We start from the raw sequence: 16874 nt of genomic DNA, 5'->3' as shown, positions 1-16874 counted from the left end.
ACAGTGGCTAATTAAGAAATATGTAGGTAGCTCACGCCCAGCCATACCAAATGTTATCTGCATTCTGGTGGGAGTGTGTCAAAGACAGATGAGGTTAACACACTGGGAGAAAGGGAATGGGTTTAGTACAAAGGACCAAAGAGCTACAGAAAACTGGTATTTTTAAATCCTGTAAGAAGCAGAGTTTTAGCAAAAAGATGTTCATTTAACTAAGTTTAACACCTGTGTTCTTTTTTCTTCTTATCAGGAAAGTGCAAATGACTTCAGTATTTTATTTCACAACAAAAGCGTCCTTCAGCAAAACAGCTCAGAGAAGTGGTTTCTTTCCAAAAGAGAGGTTAACTAATTATTAATGCTAAATGAAACGTGTGATGGGAGATGTAACAGCACTGCCAATTATTTTCTTCTTATGGAACTTTGTGCTTCTACACACAGTTACTCAACCAGAGCCAACTGCTAAACAATGAAATTGCTCCTGGTAAATGAACGTGTGGCCAGTAAGAAAAAAGGGCTTGAGACAGAACAAGAGATTATTCAGGATATTTCAGTTAGAGGCTGGGGATGTGCTAAGAGGCACAAGACCAGCAATTTGGTACTGTGAGGAAAGAGGCCATTCAGGTTACAACACATAGGAGGGTAGTGAAGTCCAGTAGGCCAGGCTTTTCAGGGTTGCAGTTTAAACACCACACCTACAAAAAGAATATCCGTCTGTATTTAAACCTAGTATCTCCCACACAGAGAAATAAGTCTAAGGCTTCAGTTTGGCCAATGACATAATGTGACTGTGACATGGAGGCAGTGGAGACAGACTTGAGAGGACAATGCTGAGAAGGGATTGTCTCTGGGAGAAAAGCACAGGGGACTCCATGATCAACACACAAATATTTTTTCCCCAGAATATCTTTTTCTGTATTACAGAACACAAACCAGAAGCCTTTAGTCTTGCCATTCCTATGCCTCGTAAGAAAGCACGAGTGTTTCATATCTTTTTTGTTTATATGGAGAATGACCAGCTTATCCCTGTGGTCCATTTTCCACTACCTCCTTGGACAGACATACTTGCAGAAATGAAGTCTCAAACATTGCTGATGTCTCATGAAAATGTCAAAATGATGGTCAAGGATGGGACACTGCCAAGAGCAAGCGCTTAAAAATCTCATCAGAACATTACGCAAAATACTGTTCTGAAAGGTCAAAATTTCAGTGACTGCAGCCAGAAAAATATCTGTACCAAGGTCTTCATTGCAGAAAATGGTATCAACACAGCTATTCTATAATCATTAGAGCAGTTTATTTGATCTTTACAATGAAGACACTGAAGAGGTCATTAAAGGCTTTATTTGAGCAGAAGTAGTTTTAGTTTTCTTGTGCAAGTCCAATGAAAACAGTGTTACATGGATCCCCCCCAAAAAGACTTCCTCTCAATCATTTAGCAACAGAGGGTGCTGCTGTAGTCCAACACATATTACTGCTAAGTAGCATTAGGGAATATTTTAACTGCCTGGATGTTAAAGTCAAAGTAGGATAGGTACAAAATCTAGAGTGTAAAACATTTTTTCTAAGAAGCTGACACTGCATTAGATATATGCAGCTATAATGGACTAAATATACACCGCAGTACATCCCTACTGGCAAGCCTGCCTCCTGCTGCAGGCTAAAACAGCATTACTCTTTACAAGATCAAAGGAAAACACATTGTGCATAAGAAAAGATTAAATAAAAGCCTTTTTGTGTATACTGTACTATTGGAGATTGTATTTTTACCATCACCACTTCCTGTATGAGGTACACACTATAATACCTTCAAATACAATGAACAGAACAATTTACCAGGTTCTTTTTGCCCTGCACTCCATGGTGTCCCATTGTACTCACAATTCAGTTCTCTGGCAGTAACCAGCAAATAAATTACTAACCACTACTGACTTTAGGTAGCACAGCAATTTAGTATGTTAGAGAGAACACTGTCTCAATGATACATGCAGCGGCTTTTGCAGATGAAAGGTGACAAGAACGTTTTTATTTGGAAAATATTCACAAGGTCTTTTCACACAATTGCAATGGTTCAGTGCATGCACATTCCAGTGCCAGGGTTATGATGAAAGAACTAAGCTTCAACACAGTCTCAAACTAATGTGCCTAAGGCAACAGTCTGTTGCTGTATTAAGTGCAAATGCAGTACCCAGCACGGACATGAGTCACAAATTTGGCAGATTTTACAGCATTTGACGATAAAAATATGACAAAACATTCTTGGTGCAGAAGTGAGAAATTCTTTTTTATTACAGTTTTTCTTTAAGATTTGCACAATACTTGAGACAACTCTGTGGATAGAACATGCCATGGTGGGATTGGTTCTACTCCTTTGCTATACCTGTGGTGCAATCTCAGAAACAGTGCCTTACCTCTCCCCTGCAGCAGTTTGCCCTACCAGATTTCAGCAGATATATCAAAAGAATTGAAGAAAACAAAGCATCAGCCTAATAAACATGCATTTCAGAATTATGTGCCATGAGACAAATTAGATATATCTATATTTTGGAGACTCCTCAGATACTAGGTAAGAGACAGAACAGACTCAGTGTCGTATCAGATAGCATTCCTACATTTTAATTTGAAATGTTCAGATATCAAGACCCAAAGATAAGAATTGTACAAACCTTTCTGCAATACGCAAAATAAACTACTATCTGAACTCCATTTTATAAAGGTGTCCTTTATAAAATAAAGTGTAACAGTAAAACAGGCATGGGCAGTGACTACCCACAATCTCCAGAACAGCTTTTAATACACTCTGAAGTACCTACTCATTGCAGGCCAGACGACACTATACAGGGGTAGGATGAAATCCCTAAAAAACAGCCAGCACTCAGGCAGCAAGAAAGATTTTCCAATACTTCAGCTGGAACTCACCACTACTTCCTACCAAAATAAGGAATGTATCTCATAGTCTAGGAATTTCTACTAGGAAGAGGGAAGAAAAAAAACAAAAAAAAAAAAAAAAGAGAGGACATACAACTCTTTCCTATGCAGAAAACAAACAAAACCTTTGCAGTGGTTTTGTTGCACTTGCCTATATAGGACCTTGGGCTCCTACAGATAATCCCTATTTTAAGAGCCTGAGTTTACCTGTGTTTGGTTTCAAGTTCCACAGATTTCACAACACTCTTCAATTGATTTCTGTGGTAGTAGCACCTAGACTTGTCAACTTCTTCACAATAAATACTCTCGATTAAAGAGCATGACTGAATCTACAGCTTTCTAATTAACCTTTAGTAAGATTTTTCTCCTCTTTTAACTAAACACAAGCTTATCAGAGAATACAAGAACTTCATTGTACATAGAATTAAAGAATAGTTGAGGTGAAGAGACATTTAGAGGTCCATTTAAGTCTCTCAGCTATCTAGTCAGTCAGACATTTTCAGCCTTAGTTGAACTTTACACAGACCAGGTTGAGTTTGATACTTGAGCAGAAAAACACAGTTAAAAAAAAAAATATGGAAAGTACAAAACTTCCTAGCTGTAGGCACCTATAAATCATGCTGCAGCACTTCACAAGCACCACACTGTGGAAGAAGAAAAAACTTTCGCCCAAGATTTAATTTACAAAATCCTCTTTACTGACTGAAAACACCACATCCCAGTATGTCTCTGAGATGTGTTACATGGAAGTTTAGAGGTACTATGGGTTCATACATACGGTTCATTTGAGAGATCATGCTGCAGTAACAGCTGTATCTGAGCAAGAAATGACTCCTCTTTCATGTCACAGCTTGTCATTAGAAATACCCCTGCACATCTTCCCACAGGTTTTCTTCAACTACGTTATATTAAATGTCAACCAAATAAGAACAGAAACTTTTAACGGAGTAAGTAGGACATTTCCTGCCTCACAAATTCTCAACTAAAATTTCCAAATCCACTTGTCAGAATGAAAACCAACATACTGACAACCTGGTGAAGTTCTGAGGAACCAACAACCACAAACAGCTGTGGCAAGTGGCTTCACCTGCTCCTAGAGAAAGATAATCCATTTCTCACTCTTAACATGACTCCTGCTATTTCAGCTTGTCTTGATTTCTACCTTCTTGAAGTGAAGAAATGTCTATCAAACCTTTTTTCTTAAAAAAAAACCCCAACAACAAAACAACAACATCCTAAATAAAAAGCAGCACCTATCCCAGACAACTCCGAAGAAATATTCATAAATCAAAACCAGGAATGGCCCATCTCCCTTCACAAATATTATTTTCACAATACTGCTGGAAGATGAAAATGCATTATTTCCTTCATTTTACAGATGGCAAATTAGGTTGACAGAAATCATGAAAGGAACAAAAAATGAAGTGAGGAATTCAACCAATTTGCCACACTTGTAACATCGAAGACTTTATTTTTCAGATTATTTTGTATTAGATAGCAGTTAATACTTGGTTAGACTACAGCTACTATTGGCTTTATTTTCAACTTCTGCAAGCAACCACTCTTTCCTACCACTGCAGAAGGAAAAAGGTCAGACAGTCTCAAAGCAGATAACCCCATGTGAGGAAAAGACTTATGTGCTCACAAAAAGCCTGCAGCTCACACAAATTCCAAAACAGACTGAAAACAGGTAATTTTCGGGTCAGCGTTCAACTTCCTTTAACATGGGTCCCTCTCATCCTGTAACCTTCTCCTAAGTTAGAAAACTTAATCCAGCTTCTGCCACAGGACTCTTCTTGGAGCAGTAACCTCGACTGCACAAATGCATTTAACCCCAGAGATTCACACAGTTTATCATTTAAAGTGGAATATCAACCAAAACTCCATCCACTTATGGTGCAATTCCGCTGTGTACAGCAGGGCAAATGGGCAGTGCTGCTCCAATACAGAGTAGACAGCATTTCTGGCACAGCAGAAGGTAAAGGTTAGCCACACTGTAGAGCACAGCAAGAAGTCATGCAAATACTGACAAGAAGCACTTGTTTCACTTCTCTTGCAACACACTCCTCCCATTTCCTTCCTCTACTTTCTCTGAAGTTTCCAGTCTCAAACAGATTCTGAGATCCTCCCACTGCAAATGTCACTCCACACATCAAGATTTTAAAAAAAAAAAAAAAAAATCAAAGCAGTTTGTTGGTATCACACTTCTAAACTCATATGGAATTAATTACTGTTTATGTCTTTCCAAAGCACTGCAGAAAATGCATAAAAACTAACATTTTGTCAAAATATCCTTGCAGGTGCTATGTCAACCAATTGAATATTGTTTGGCATGTAAGACCTAAAAACTACTAGCAGAACATGACAGAGGAAAAGGAGAAGGATCCCAGGTATCTATAAATGACCTTTAAAGTTCTTCCACATGGATTACTAAAAAGGGAAGAAGTAAAAAAAAAAAAAAAATGTGGTAGACTTTACTTTAACATCTCACAGCAGTATACTGAGTATTGAAGACCAAGTAACCAAAAAGATAATTTTCAAAGGATGGGACACTCTCAAACAATTATTTAGATTCATGGACCCTAAACCTGCATAAACCCACCTGCATCAAGACCCATCCAAAAGAAGACACCAAGAAACTGCCAGCAAAGCCCAGTAAGGTGCTGAGGAGAGGTGGAAAGCAAAAGAAGGAGGGAGGAGATGAATTATTTTCCTAGATGAGTCTTGTACAGCTTCCTTCTAGGATGCTGAACTTCTTCCTTACTTAAAAACAACAACAACAAAAAAGCCATAGGAATTAATCTGTTTATGTAATGTTATTTAGGGTGAAAAACCAACGTTGACAAACACAGCCTGAACAGACAGGATGGCACAACCCTGAAAACAGGTGAGCAGCGAAGACGGTGCTTTGCAACAGGGATCCCTAAAAAAGATTCTATATAAACAGAGTTGAAATAGGAAAGCACTGGATGAGAAGGTACCTGAAGGAACAAGAAAGTAAGATCAAATACTATGATTTCTTTTTTTAATTTTTGAACAGAAATAGTTTCACAGGTCTGAAATCCCAAATATTAGTTGTTTAGTAAAAGGAACACACAGGGCCAAGGAACTCTCTTTACAGTAAGGACTCTCTGATTTATTTAGAAATAGTACAGATGTCTATATTCAGGACAAACTGTCAGAACAGTAGTTCTACCAGTTTAAGATTATGGAATACTCCATTATTTCAGAGAAATTTTTGAAGGGCTGTGGACTTGCTTAATAGTGAAGCGTGTAGACTGGATACATATATTACAAATGAACCAAATGCAAAACCATAGTCCTAATTACTTAACTTTCACAACAGACTTGGAAAAAGGCAACTTTTTCTAGGAAAGCATAAAACAGCAGGATGTTTGATACCACAGTGGCATCCCAGATTGCACAGGAATCGTAGGATCTTTATCAATAAGCCAGTATTATCTTGCAAAAAAAGGCAGACCGTTACCACTATCTATTCAATCATATAATTTCCTCTCAATAACCAAGAAAAGTGCTGCATTGAAAGCATTTACATTTTATGCAGAAGCTGATTTTAAATTGAACAACTTAAAGTACAAAAGCTGGAAGTTAGTGGAACCTGAGTAACATAAACCAGATGATATTTTCATTAAAGCACGGTTAGGAATTATTTAAAAGGAGAAAATCCTCCCTGACTCTGAGAAACTTGTGTTGAAGCTTCTCTTTCTGCATATATAGACACAGTCCCTACCACAAAATGGGAAGGATGAGATGTAAGAAATGAACATTTAGGAATAGTTCATCTCTGGTTATCTCCTGGCATTATCAACAAACAGAAACAAACAAACAAAAAAAGCACTGCCTTTCCCAGAATGGTGACGAATCTTCCTTTCAGAAGTCAGACATTAACCCTCATTTCAGTGTGGCAGGAGTGGCTCCCACATAGTGACAAGGGGCACCATTCCCTCTGAACCACTTATACTATTTCTACAGCATTCCTTCATATGGGCCAGTAAGGATCTGAACCAGTGCCAGAATTCAAGATGAATCTGAAGGACACTTGTCAGCACTGTTCTACTCTCAAGTGCATTTCTCCATTCTAAAATTAACCCTTTGTCTTTTCATGGAGGATACATTAGTGTTCTTACACAGGCTGGCTGTTCTGCAAGGAATCACTGGAAAGAAACAAACAGAAAGAACCAGTACAAACAGAATGACTCGAATAAGTTGTTTTTCTTCTTTAAAGAATTCCAAAGGATCAAAAAAAGGACTGTGTTCCTTTGCAGATAGCCTCACTATTCAAATACTGATTTCTGAATAAGTTCTCTTATTGCTAATTATACTTCAGCTATTTTTCATATTTCTCCTTCGGCAACAGAAAATAAGATTGTTTCACTTTCAGTTTCTCACTCACAAGCTTACTCAGAGTCAAGCACCGGAAGAGACTTTTTCCATTAAGTTATAGCACAAGTAACGTACAGAAGATGTAGATGGATTTGTCTTGCTTTAAAGAGAAATATCAGAAACTGCATTTTTAACAGGCAAAATGAAGTGCAAAGAAGTCTTACTTATGCAACCAGCTAATCAGTAATTAAAATTATTTTTTAAATGCTTTAATTAAGAATCTGTATAGCAGAACTTGGGAGAACGTACCACAGCTTTACAAGACTACCACACACAGGCAGTACAAGAAGAATGCATCCTTTGACTCTTAAAAAATAAATTAGTCAGGAAAAACACATTAACTACAACAGCTGAAAAAAAGTTTCTGTTACACACTTGAATGAGAAAAAAATTTGACAGTTTCATAATTAATCAAGCCTTCAACAATAAGTTCAGCAAGGAATCCCAACAGACTAACTAAAATTAGAACATAATATTTTATTTGCACTACTGGGCCAAATTCCAGGTTCAACTGGTCATGGCCATAAGCCCACTGCTCTAGCTGAGCCTGCAGGGAGCCCGGGAGGGACTGGATGATGGGGTCAGATGGGGGCTCAGAGGGGCTTTCTGATCTCAGCCAGTTTGTGATTCTGTCCCGTGAACCAGAAATGCAGATGTTCTTTTACCTCAGCAGCACGATGGCCACGGGCTGTTCTCTCCTCCTGCTGACACGTTAAGCATAGGACAAGGTTTGTGTCTTCTACATTCTCCAGAAACTTATGCTAGGTAGTCAGGACAGCATTTATTCTAACAAATTCTCACACAGGTGGCCAGAAGAACTGGTGTATCTTGTGAGTGTGGGTGTCACACTCCAACCATACCAGGACAACTGTGTACAATGCAAATATCAATTCCTACTGAGAGAAAGACTTAGGTGTCAAAACAAACATTCACATGGAAAAACAACCTCACCTCTTAGAATCAGACACAGATGAGTTTCCGGAGTGCCTGAAGGCATCGCCCTTTATTCTCAACAGTCTCTCAAAACAAAGGAGATCCTTGATTCTACAAAGAGGAAATCTATTCCAAAGAAATAAAAGACTATGCTAGCCCAAGAACTCTGACTCTTAGGAGCCAAAGACACTTACTGCAAAATCCATTAGTCCTTCCTTTTAATCTACATGTCTATAAACTTGAATATTCACAGGTGCTTCCTCTCGAGTCTTTTTTAGGATGAGCTATGGGTTCAAAGGAAACACCTGCACAGTTCAGCTTAATATGATACACTCTTTAAACTACACGGAGACGTGGAGTTGTAAACATCAGGTTTGATCTACTGGTTATTACTTAAAGGTGTAGCTAAATAAATATTTTTCAATTATGAAAGACTATTGCATATGCAGAATCTACCAGAATAAAACTTAAAAGCCCATTTTTTTTCAGTACTTCAACAAGCATAAGATAACCAAACCTACTGCCAAACCCTTTCCACAGGAATCTACTTTCCCTCTGGAAACCTACAAATCTCCAAGACAAGAGATTTCATAACCATGCCATACATTACTACTAGAACCTCAGTAATTTCTATTTAAATCCTCGGAAACTAATGATAATATGTCACTCTAAAACGAAGAAAGCCCACAACTTGTCCGCAGCACTGCCAGAAAGAACATTACTGAAAACACACACAAAGGCCCTTCAAAGCCGAAGAACAGATGAACTGTCAACATCTACTCACAGTCCTTCAGCTATAGCAGGACTCAGGACAGGTAAAGCAGGTAGCTGGAATGCTTCATTCATAAAAAAAATCTAAAGCAGTAGATGCTGGACAGAGAGCAATCTTGGCTTGCCCATGGATTCCCAACTGGATGACAGAGATTTTTGTCCTGGCTAAATCGTGAAGACATGCAACATATTCAACAGGCTTTATTGCCACCTCTTGGCCATCACCAAATCTCACAAAAATAACAACAAAATCTTCTGTCAGCTCCTTTACAGGAAGAATCTTTCTTTGGGAGAAAAGAGAGAGGGAGGGAACAGATGGAGTGGAAACAGAGAACAAGCAGAATACTGTTTGCAGACAAGTATAACTATTTAGGGCTGTAAAACTACAGTGAGTACTGCAGTTAACTTTCATTGAAGTTTTACTGTGTCATCTGGTGGATTGAAGGGACAGAAAAGCAAAGAACCAGTCATTTCCAAGACGAAAACCAAGATTTTTTAAAATTTGCTTAAGAAAGGTAAAAGTGGTGTCAAGACACCTGTTTCTTCTTGAAGACAATAGATTAGCATTACCCACACATGAAAGAGAGTAACACTAAATGAAAGGCTCATTTTCCCTTCATTATTAAACCAGTAATAAGAATGTAGATTAGTAGGTTGCTGAAGAGTACAGAGCACCACAGAAAGTTGGTTTCTCTCAGTTAGTTGTTTGCTGTACACAATATTGAAGAAAACAAACAAGAAGAAGACATTTCCACAGACCAGCTAAGAAAGTTACCTGGCCAATAGAGCTCAAAAGGTTTGATAGCCAGACACCTCTTAAGCAGGACTAATGCAAAAGGCTTGGAAAGAAAAGGGAAACCATAGGAAATGTCTTTACACACAAGCTCATTTCTGCTGTAATCAAACAATGGAACTTTTTAAGATCATCTACCACAGAACACTTGGAAATGTCTAAGAGTTATTTTGGGTTTGTTGCACTGAATACATTCTGAAGCCCAGGGAGGAGGGGAGAAAGTGCTTTCTACCTCTGATGCCTTCCAGTCTCATGAATGTAAGACATAAGGCAAGGAAGGAGTTGTTCCAATACTCTCTAGCTCCAGGAAGCTACTCATGGGTAGAAAGTAGATGACAGGACCAGAGAAGAAAATGACAAAGTTTTCCTCCTCAGAGTGCATTTTTAGTTTTTGCCTTTAATATAGCCCCCAATTCTAATTTAGGTCTCTAATGTTGCTAATGGCTTTTCTTAACATAAACCAGTGTGAAATCAATCCTCTTGTGACATTATCACTACCTAGAGCACTCTATGTAGAAGTCATGAAACTGAGGCGCATTTATTCATTTGTTGCTTGCAAAAGATAAAAGCAATTGCAGCAGACATAAGGATGCTTCATCGGATCCAGGGAAATAATCTAAAATAAACTAAGGCAAAACCATACTCTCAAGGGCTTCATGTCTCTACATGAATATTTAGTCTTTTAGCAAGGTGGCAATAAAGGTCCTCAGCTGCCTCCATAAGCTTACAGAAGAACTTTCAAGACATTTCTACGTTCTGGAATAATAACGAACTGACAAGAAAAAAACCTAAGGAAGTCAGCAGAGCTCTGACTTCTGTTATTCTGTTAATAAAATCATTCAGTGTAATAACACAAAATGCAAGACTGAGATTGTGCTAATATTTATTTCATACCATCTGTCACTAGAGTCTAAGTAGAGTCTAATGATGTAGTTAAAAAATAGTTTGATTTGGAGACTAAATGACCAATCAACATTTATAATACTCCATCTGCAACAGAACACGGAAAAGAAGAAACACCAAACAGTTGTGCCCAGCCCATCACTTTGTAAGATAAGATCCAAAAAATGTCAAAAGTAGGTTATCCTGAATGTGTATATTAACAGTGTGGTAGCAGGTTAATCATTACATATTTTGTGATCAATAGTTTTTTCCAGTTTTAAAGAGGACTAACTGCACTAGTCTCTCAGGCAATTTCATCAGCCTAAGATTGTCTAAACACAGTAAATCAGTTCAACAAATACAATTTGTCTTCCTGCCTTTATGCCCAATACTGAGGAAGAAGTTCTGAATGTTGAGGAAGAAGTTCTAGCTCAGTCATTCCTAGGCACCTGTATTTCCACTAAAAAGAATACACTTCTACCTAGTTAAGTTAAAACTGCAACAGCTTATTGAGTTTCTAGCAATTTAAACAGACATCTAAGGGTGCAGAGAAACTGTGTTTTGAAAACGACTGGTGACCACTGATTTATAAACATACATACTCAACTTTCAGTGCATCCTTTTAATCCTATGTTAAGTGGTAACACAGCAGTACCTCCTGCAACTAATGCCAGGCAAACAAACACAGAAGCTTCACACAAGCCTGCTTATTGAAAGGCCCTTTCCTCTAAGAAGTCACCTATTGTGCAAGTCTGTTGGAAGAAACTGCACCGAGACTTCAGCTTGTGGCATGGGGCTTGCTTTCTTACACAACAGCTGTCCCAAGTTAATGTCTCTAGTATTCTGAGTTCACAAACAATTTTGAATAATCCTCTGGGTGGGAGAAGAACACACAAAGAGATGGCAACAGAAAGGCAGAAATATTTATATTTGTAAGACTGAGCTGTCATCTTCGTGAAAGAACCAAAGGCTCTCTAATCAACTCAGTGATTACTACAGAAAAGCCAGGAAATAGGAAAAGGGACTCATACACTACACACTGAAAAACTGACATTGCCACAAGAAAGCCATCACGGTCCTCTGGGTGCCAAGAAAAACACTGGTACTCCTTGACATTTTAGCTTGCAGGACACATACAGAAAAGTAGAACTATTAAGGGGGAGGTGGAGTGTAAAAAGACGTGGACAGTCAACGGGTTCACCATTACCTTCCCAAAGATATATCCTGCTGTACCTTAAACCCTACAGTTTTATCTGAACAGACCGTTTCTCAAGCTTCCACAGAAACCTACTAAATTCACAGAGGGTGAGATTAAGGTCCCCAGCTGATCAAGTCACAAGGTCAGGAGGGAGTCTGAATTTCCATCTCAAAGAATGAAGAAAAGCAAGAGACACCCAACACCTGCACAAACCTCAAATAGTAAGAACAGTTGAAATACCTTGACCTCACAGATAATGCTGAAGATCTGTTGCTCTGGGGACTTTTATCCAGCAAACAATAGCAAAAGATTACAGCAGAAGAAGGAAAGAAAGCACAGGTTCCTTGCAGCTACACAGCACCTGCACAGCAGCTCACCATGCCCCTACCTACAGTAACCAAGACTTGAGGACAACCAAGCTACCATCAACTTGTATATTGAAAAACACCCACACCCTTGCTATTTCAAAATTAGAGAAGGAAGTGCCCCCAGCCTCCAAATCATGGCTTGTCAATAAACATGAATTATTTTAATAATAGTTACTGATTTCTTATAGACATGATGATCTCACCCTTTCCTAGCATTCCAAGATTAGACAATTTTTTCCTGGAACATAAGTACATTTGGACTGCTCCACATTTGTCCAATAGGTTTTTGTTCCTATAAGCATCACCACGCATTCACTTCTCTCCATTAAAGATTTGTTTTATCCCATGAGTTACCAGAGGCATAGGATTCCCTTTCTTCCATATCACATGGGCCACAGAAGAAAGGCATGGAACACACTGACAGTGTCTGAGCAATTTCCACAGGAGCTCTAGCTAATAACACCGATATTAAATAAAATACTGATATTAGAATGTGCTGCTCAGGGAGGTGGTGGAATCAACGTCCCCGGAGGTGTTTAAGGAAAGACAGGACACGGCACTCAGGGCTACGGTCTACTTGACATGATAGTGTTTGGTCACAGGTTGGACACAACAGCCTCAGAGGTCTTTTACAACCTAACTGATTCTGTGATTCTGCAAAATATTTATTTTATTTGGGAGTTTAAAGTTAAAAAAAATATAATCCTTTAATTTCTTATCTCATACATAGTCTATAGGGGAAAAAAAAAAAGACCAAAAAAACCACCCCAAAAAACCCGCCACCAAAACAAAAACCCAGCCAAACAAGACTTAATATTATCAATGGTACCACGAGAGTCTGACAGGAACTAGAATGAAGAACTGAGCCTGGCATTCTCTCATTCCTTGCCCTTCCTTTGTTGCCTGCTGTCACCTGTGCAGCGCGAGTTGCCGCGCTCCATCCACAGCGGCGGCTGCCTGGCGCTGGCAGGGAATGCGCTATCCTGCCGAGAAGCCAGGCAGCCTCGGCGGGGCCGGCACCGGCGGTGCAAGTCCCGAAGCTGCAGGGAGCAGCCGAAATTCCCGACACGGAGGCGGGGCGTGTGTGCTATGTGCGTGTGTGTCTGTGTGTTATGTGTGCTCTGTGTGTGTGTACACTGCCATGCCGCGCTCGGCACCCGCGCCCCGCTCGCCCGTGCCGCCTCCCTGTCTTAGCCCGGCCCTGCCTCCCGCGGGAACCACCCGCAGCCGGCGGGCCCCTCACGCCGGGCGGCGGGGCAGGGGCCAGGCTCGGCGGGCCAGGCGGTGACAGCGGCGGCCATGGCTCCCGCCGCGGCGCTGACGGGCTGACAGCGCGGCCGGACGGAGCCGGGCGGGAGGCGCGGTGCCCGCTGCCCGGGGGGACACGGGCGGCAGCGGTGACACCGCCGAGGCGGGCACGGGGTGGGCGCTCCCCGGGCTCAGGGACAAGGGGGCGGCACCCCGCGGGCACCGGGTGGGGCTGGGGTCCCCGCCGCGCGCCGGGAAGGTGCGCTCCACTCCTTACCTTCTCCGGGGAGCGCGGCAGCGGGACGCGTCCTCCTCCTCCTGCTGTCTCTGTGGACGGCGCGACCGCGGGGAATCGGGCAGGGCAGCGAGTGCCAGCCGCAGTGCCGAGGGGCTGAAGCTCAGCCGCGGCTCCGGGCGCCGGGGATTGCAAACACCCCGCCCGCCCTTCTTTCTCCCTTCCTTCCTTCCCTCCCTTCCTCCTTCCTTCCCTCCCTCTCTCTCGCTCCCTCCTTTCCTCTCTCCCTCCCTCCTTTCCTCACACCCCGCGCCGCGGCTCGGCTCCCCCCGCCCCCCTCCCAGCGGCGCTCCCATTGGCCGCGCGCCGCCCACGTGGGCCTCGCGCAGGGCAGGGGACGCGGGTGAGCGGTGCCGCTGCCAACGACGGAGCCCTCGGGGCGGGGTGGGCACCGCAACACTTCTCTCCATTCCCAGTGCCGGCCCCATCCCGAAGGAGACGGGCGCGGGCGCCCGCAGGGCGACGGGAAATAACGGGCTCGCGGGATGCTACAGACGGACGGGGCTGGGACGGGGGAATAGGGCGCGACCATTGCGCATGCGCGAGGGGGGGTTGCTGGGGGCAGCGGCGCATCCTCTTGGGCTGCGGCCGCTGGAACCTTCTGGAAATGGCGGCGGCGGCGGCCCCGGCTGGCCACGGGGCGAGGTGGCGGACGAGAGCTTTTCCGGTCTCTGCCGCGGGACGGGAGCCGACCTTCAGCCACCAGCGCGCCCCGCTTTGCCTCGCCCCGTCCTGCCGCTGCCGCCCCCTCCCCGGGGAGGCGTTTTTCCGGCCGTGATGGCGCAGTGAGTTTTAACTATCCGGCGCAGTGCGCGTGCGCAGCCCATCCCGTTCCATCGTGTGCTATTCCATCCCGTCGCCGGGCGCTAGCGGGGACGGAGGGGCTGCGGCTAAAGGCCCCGCAGTGTGTGGGAGAAGCCCCCGGACGCAGGTGCGTGTGGCGCGGTGGCGGAAAGCCCGGGGTGGCCGCTCGCTGTCGCGAAAGGCTGCGGGATGCAGATCCCGCCGCGCCTGGCGGTCTGGCCAGTGCTGCATCCTCCCCCACCCCCACTGAGGCACAATTCGCATCCGCCCGCCGCTGCAGGACAAGACGACTTCTAGGTTTCTAAACTAGTTTTTTGGGAGTGACCTGCTTGCACAAATGAGGCAGATGTCATATTAAGACATCTAAGGGGTTACGGAATTGACTGACCACGTAGCCCTAGTTGCAGCCTTGGGAAGGGGTCATTCATCTGCACTCCTGAAAGTTTTGCATCTGCTTGTAACAATAGCAGTGTGTGGCGGACTTAAGGAACACACGTCTGGTGCTGTACTCGTGGTTTCTCGAGTAATGCTCTCCAAGTCGCTTCTGGGAGGTGCTGAAGGGCTGCCAGGTGTAGTGTTTTGACATGGCAGCTAAACAAAGCCCTTTAGCACATAGTCTTAATTGTCGTGGTCATTCTGCTACTGGATTGGTTTAATCTGTTGCTGGGTAGAAATTCCTTAAGATTTCCTATTCATCAGAAAAGAGGGTTTTTTTTCAGAATCAAACGGTTAATTTGATTGAGGCCACCTATAGTGTGGACTTGATGTATATTCTGATCCCTACCCATAATGTACCAGCATGGATAGAGGATGGCATCAAAAATCTCTCATGTTCCCATGCTTCATGGCTTAGTGTTCAGACAGACTTTTCTCATTTGCTTTCACAATCTTCCTGTACGAAGGCTGGTACAGATTACTGGTGTTGTAAAGCAACTGCCTTCACTTTAAATTGATTCTGTTAGTTACAGCGGGTACTGCCCAGTGCCCAGGAACAGCTCTGTCAGTGGCAGTGGCCATGTAACAAAGGGAGCTGCCTTCATATTCTTTTGTGTTCAGTGGATGGCAGAGGCTGTCTCTAGAAATGGCAAACTCATTGAATATCAGACAGCCTATGGAATGTCAGCATAAGCAGAGTAAGAGCAATTTCCAAAGGCAGAATAATTTTTGTTCTCATGGTGTTATACAGGGATCCACATTGTAAAAATGACAGGCTACAGGTGTGGCCCGCATTGTGATAACTTCATTTTGATCCTTGTGCATGAGTAGTGTGGAGTTCCAGAAATCTGGTGTGTATTAAGTGTTCACAACCAGCAGCTGAGGTAACAGGGAAGGAGTCTCATGAGCAATATCTGCAGCAGCAGATGTTAAGATCTGATAATAATATCTGTCAGTAACTGGAAAAAATACTGTTCCTTAAGCCTTTTGTAAGAATTGCTGTTTGGACTAATGAAAAGCATTGGTCAGTTGACTGCTAGTTGCTACCCCAACATTTGTTTCTTGCCCTTGTTTCCAGCAGCCCCTCCCTTTTACATCTAGCACAGCTGCAAGATGCTTTCGTAGCTGCACAGTGTTGGTGTGGATAGGACTTGTCTTGAGCTGCCCTCCCCAGGGGAACATCCTGTGTCACCAGCCCTGTGACCTGCTGGTCTTAGGACAAAAAGGTCTAGCATCTGGTTGAACCGTGTCATTGCTGAATTCAGTCCAGTAACTGAAGGACTGAAAAGTTCAGACTGCAGTACAAAAATCTGACATAAGAACTTGCAGGATGCCACACAGGTGAAAGCATATGCACCAACCTCTAGAAAGTAACTGGCAGGTCAGCCCGAGGCCAGCAAACATCCTGCACAGGTGGAATGGGATTTCACTGCTTTTTCCTGTTTAATGACAGAACACCGTTCCAGATATTTTTATAGCAGTGTGGTGATCATGGAAATCCTTTCTGTTCCCAACATCACACACATCATTTGGTATCTAGAATTTCCTATTACTCCACACTTTCTTCTGTCTTCACCAAAGGAAAGAATCATCACCTCCCACTCTTGCAGTCCAGTGAATTCTTTTGCTGTCTTGTGCTTCTGTGTCCTAAATCACATTTCCTTTCACAAGACTACCTATTTTAAAATCTTCTCGAGGTAGTCTTTTTTCTTGCCCAGTTTCTTTTACTTCTTTATCTTCCACTTTTAGAGAATATAGTATGTGAGTTCTTCAATTTTTCCCTCATTCGAGGAGAGGCTAACCAGACCTCTGAAAACACAG

At 42.7% G+C, this 16874-nt stretch overlaps 1 protein-coding gene across 1 annotated transcript in view; it reads right to left on the bottom strand.

Moving 5' to 3' along the window:
• The window catches only part of ANKRD12 (ankyrin repeat domain 12), a 59432-nt gene extending 45422 nt beyond the window's left edge, over nucleotides 1-14010 (bottom strand). The window contains exon 1 of the mRNA XM_066183348.1: nucleotides 13797-14010. The gene's annotated coding sequence lies outside the window, so the exon portion shown is untranslated. The remainder of the gene's footprint in view (nucleotides 1-13796) is intronic.
• Between the last annotated feature and the right edge of the window lie 2864 nt (nucleotides 14011-16874).

Source organism: Chamaea fasciata, unplaced genomic scaffold (genome assembly GCF_029207755.1).
Source record: "Chamaea fasciata isolate MVZ Bird 193981 ecotype frontalis unplaced genomic scaffold, bChaFas1.0.hap1 SCAF_1, whole genome shotgun sequence".
Lineage (NCBI taxonomy): Eukaryota > Metazoa > Chordata > Aves > Passeriformes > Sylviidae > Chamaea > Chamaea fasciata.
Note: the sequence above shows the minus strand (reverse complement) of the source record. Positions and strands in the feature narration are given on the sequence as shown.